Here is a 5,220-nt window from a genome sequence, read left to right as displayed (position 1 = left end):
ATGTCATACCTCCGTTAGCTTGTCTGTGAATTGGTCAATTAAATGCTGACATGGCTTGATCCGGGACTCAGTTCCTCGCCTAGATGGATTCCACGTGGCACCACACCCAATGTTTTCCTGCCAAATGGCATCCAGCTAGATTCCTAATACACGTGGCCTTTTTACAAGACGACACGTGGATATTCCATTAAAATTAAAATTTTATTTAAATTAAAATTTTAAAAATTTTAAAAAGTAAGGGAATGTTGTAAATGTGCCTATCGAATTGGTTTCCCTCCCCCTGAAACCCAAATCATGTCGATCTAATTCCCCATTCCCAATTCCATAAAATCAAGAACCCTAACCCTAGTTCTCGCGGCTCCAAATCTCGATCAATCAGATCAAAAATTCAGCGAAAAACCCAAATCATCTTGTCGACTCGCTTCCTTGACTTTGTTGGTGTTGGAAGGGGCTTTCATTTGGGTTTCATTGGCTTCGAAGGAAAATCGAAGGATTCGCCATGGGGTTGTACGTGCGCGATGATCCCTACGAAACGATGCCTACCTATTGTAAGTTTTTTGTGCTTTTGATGATTCCAAATGTATAATGGACTTATTTTTTGTTTATTCTTGTTTGAAAATGTGGGTTCATGCTTTGTGAATTCAAAATGGTACCTGAGGTGTTGGAATGGGTTGAATGTGGGTTTTGTTTATTCTTTTAGCATTGTTTATTCTTGTTTGAAAATATGGATTTATACTTTGTTAATTCGAAATGGTTCCTTAGGTGTTGGAATGAGTTGAATGTGAGTTTTGTTTATTCTTGTAGCATTGTTTATTCTTGTTTGAAAAGGTGGTTTATGCTTTCTTAATTCGAAATGGTTACTAAGTTGTTGGATAATGGGTTGGTTGCTTTGTTGCTTTGTTTATTGTTGTGAAGATAAGGTCGTTGGATAGTGGGTTTGTTGCTTTGTTTATCCTTGTGAAGATAAGGTGGTTTGTTGCTTGGTTTGTTGTTGTTGAGAAATGGTTAATGTGCTTTGGTTGTTTGCATATAGTTATGGTTTGTTGCAATTGCATATAGTTGCATATAGAATGTTGTGCATTGGTTTTTGTTGTTGGCTTTTAAAATGCAATTAGTTGCATATAGAATGTCGTGCGTTAGTTGCATATATAATGGTTTGTTAGGTTAAAATGCAATTGCTTATATTTGTTGTTGGCTTTTAATTAGGGTTTGTTTTTGTGAATTTCAGTTTTTCCAGAACTATTCTCTATTGAATTGCATCATGGTGGGGAGATAAGTTATGACATGTATGTTAGGGGAAAGTTGACATATATAGATAACTATGATCAAGACCTCATGTCACTGTTGGTGATAGATGATATGGTGGAGGCAGTTAGATACATTGAGTGGTTCATGAACTATTATTTCAAGATTTCCAACATGGACCTTTCTAATGGTTTAAAGCAGATTCAAAGTGATTCCGATATTCAGTCAATGTGCAATTTTGTTCCAAAAGATAAAGTGATTGAGATGTACATTGAAGAATTGATGACAGAAGAAGCCATAACCCAAGAGTTTCTAAAGTCCATGGAAATGACAAGTCCAAGTAAAGTGGTTATTGAGGAGATAAGTAGTTCAGAGGAGGATGTTGGGCCAACATCACTTAAACCAATAAGATATAAGGGCTTGCTAGCTATTGAAGGTCTAGAAGTGGATGATCGTTGCACATCTCAAGTAGTGCAAACATGTTTGACTGAGGTATGAGAGATAAATGCTGAAGAAGGGAATGGTCAGAAAGAGAAAAATTGTGAAGGGCCAGAGAAGAGTAAGGGGAAATCTATAGCTGAGGTTGGAGAAGAGGATACTGAGGGGGATGCAAGAGAGGGGGATACTGAAGTATTCTTTGATGTACCTATTAGTTTGGAGGGGAATGTTGAAGAAGAGAATGAAGAAGCTACTGAAGAAGATGATAGTGACTTTGAAGAGAGTGAATATGGGAGTGATGCTGATAACCCAGTGTTTTCCAAGTTTGATGAAAGAGATTCTGAGCAAAGCAGTGCAAGGCAATCTAAGCAAAGTCGGGAAAGAGAAGAAGAGCAAAGGGAAGAAGAATTTGATACTGCAAATGTGGTTGATGATCCAGACTATAACTCTGATACTCTTGAGAGTGTACACTCTTCGAATAATGAATGAGGCAAAACACATGAGCGATTTCCAGAGTTCTATGAGAAAACAGACATGAAGAATCCCACTCTTACACTCGGGCTTGTTTTCATGATCCAATTCAAGTGAACTGTCATTATGTACTCCCTAGTGAATGGATATGGAGAAATCGATTTTCCTAGGAATGAGAAATTGAAAGTCATAGCAAAGTATGCAAAAGGGTGCCCTTGGAAGTGTTGTGGTGGAAAAATGTATGGTTTGAACATCGGAGGCTTGGAAAGGTACTCTTTAAGATTAGTGAAAGCTTCATCGCATTCGTTTGTCCAAATGAGGCCTTTGCTCTTCTTTCTTCCGTAAAAAATGGTTTGCATTTGTCGTGGATCTTCAAAGGAATTTGTTGAGGGCTACCGCTCGTCTGGTCCAGCTTTGTATTTCCTTCATAGTTCGAGATGACTTCATTTCTATGATGGCTTTGATCTAATTTGGGTTGGTTTTAATTCCTTTCTTAATCACCATGTGTCTCGGGAATTTGCCTGATGCTAAAGCGAAGGTGCATTTTTTCAAATTTAGCTTCATGTTATAATTTCGGAGTAGGTCAAATGATTATTGGATATGTGTTATAAGGTCCTTTTTTCCCTTACTCTTGACAACCATATCATCTATGTAACTTCCATTGTGTCTCCAATTTTTTCTCCAAAGATTCGATTGACAAGTCATTGGTACATTGCCTTAGCATTTTTCAGTCTGAATGGCATAACTTGGTAACAGTAGGTACCTCAATTGATGACAAATGACGTTGCTTCCATGTCTGGTCCGTACATCTTTATTTGGTTATACCCGAAATAGGCATCCATAAAGCTTAGGAGTTCGTGTCCAACCATTGAATCTACCAGTGAGTCGATTCGTGGAAGAGGATATGGATCTTTGGGGCAATCCTTGTTTGGGTCTAGAAAGTCTACGCATACTCTCCACTTGCCGTTCTTCTTTTGGATTAACAAGACGTTCACCAACCAATCGGGGTGGTGCACTTCGATGATGAATTGGGCATCTTTGAGTTTGTCTATTTCTGCCTCTATGATCTTGTTGCGTTCTGTCTCATGGTTCTGTTTATGTTGGATAATGGGTCTGGCAATTGGATCCAGGTGGAGACGGTGACAAATCACGTAGGGATCAATTCCAGGCATATCATTTGCTGACCATGAGAATACATCTTTGTTTGCTCACATTTGGTAAATAGTTCTTTTTCTCGATTGGTTAGCTTTGAGCCGATTTGAGCTTTCCGCTCTGGCATGTTGGGGTCAAGGTTGATGTAAACAACGTCTTCATCCGCCTTATATTCTGGGGTGATGTCGTCAAGGGGATTATGATCTAAGTCAAATTCTTTTTAACTTGTCTGTAGACACTCTGGTTGTGATTCCTATGTTGATTTGTCCATGCACGTGCTAGAATTGCATTCTCCTTTTCATATCATGTTCATAGTTTCGATGGCACAACAGCGTGCCGCCAACTGATCTCCTTTTATTTCTTTTACTCCATCGAATGTTAGGTAGCACAGTAATTAGTGATAACTAGAAGGACCGACTTTCATCTTGCATAACTAGTTTCGACCAAGGATGGCATTTGATGTTGGTTATTTATTTTATTTTCTTAAAGATTCAAAACTTTATTTATTATTATTTTAAATAATAAATATGAAGAGTCATATCAATTAGAGAAGTCATGTCTTTTACCAAAGTTTATATAGAGTTTTATAAATGGGGAACTCCTCAAAAGTTAATAAAATATTAAAATGTTTTCCTTCTCTCCCTACTACAGTACTTATATATAATCCTTATTATCTTCCTGCTCATCTTGATCATCAATGAGCAATTGATAACTAATTAGCACCCTGTCTACCGTAATCATGCTTATGGATTAGACACTTTATGAGATTCAAGGGTTGTATCTTGGAGTTGTAGATAGCCGTTATAATCGGCACGTAAATGAATCTTGTGGGGGATTTTTTTATTTTTTATTTTTTATTTTTATAATTTTTTTGTTTCATCTTAGAGATTACACATGTGAAATTATTGAGATTTATAGCATGAGACAAAATGGAGAACATGTTAAATTTCTATGCAGGTACGTGTAGTTACTTTACGGTTGATGTTCATATTTATATATACGGCTGTGAGTTTTATCGTGAGATTGAATCTGTTGTCAATTATAAAATAGTTATGTGTGTATACTATTCTATACTTAATGTTGAAGCATACCATGGAAATATAGATTACTGTTTGAAGCTCTCTTGGTTATCTAACAATATTTCCTAATTCTTTTATGTCATTGCTCACTAGAACAAACAAATAATATTGAATTTTCTTTAATGTGCATATAATTACTCTTACTTTTGATATCTTATATATAATGAAATTAATTTGAGATTCTCATGAAATGAATTTTCTGATATGCACTGTAATGTGGGGGCATGTTTCATTGCTCGTACCCATGTTTATTCTAGTGAAGCTATGAATGATTATGCACCTTAAACAATTTATACGTGAAATTATGATTAAAATGTTTTTTAGCTTGCAATTGGTTATAACATGCAGGTTTAAGAGCATTGTCGAGCAAATATATGACCAGAAAACTTATATATGCCTTGTGAAGACAATATTAATTAATAAAATGACTTGTTAGTCATTTATTTGCATGCCTTGGGGAGGCTAAATGCAAAATTGTCGAGGGGAATATGTTTAAGCCCATAAGGGAGTCACCTAGGGAAAAATCCCAACTTTTGTGATTGGAGATTCCATGAAAGAAGTTTAATGTGGTAGAAACAATCCATATTGCGTGATTCATAATAGCACTCATTATATTGACGATATCCATGAAATATTCTTATGCTCATCTTATGGCATTAATGCTATTTTATGTGACGTTAGGAAGGGTATTAATCCTGAATGAGTTTCGAGGCGGGCAATCTCCCGCAGGGTACAGGTCACATGTACTCTTGGAGAACTCACTTAAGTGAGAGTAGTTATGAGGCCGCGACTGTGAGGATTGGGCTGTTCTCTAATAACTCTCATGAGAATTAAG

The sequence above is a fragment of the Pyrus communis genome, chromosome 9 (assembly GCF_041283825.1).
Source record: "Pyrus communis isolate YQ-2024b chromosome 9, ASM4128382v1, whole genome shotgun sequence".
NCBI classification, from domain to species: domain Eukaryota; kingdom Viridiplantae; phylum Streptophyta; class Magnoliopsida; order Rosales; family Rosaceae; genus Pyrus; species Pyrus communis.
The sequence above is the reverse complement of the archived record's forward strand: the minus strand, read 5'-3'. Positions refer to the sequence as shown.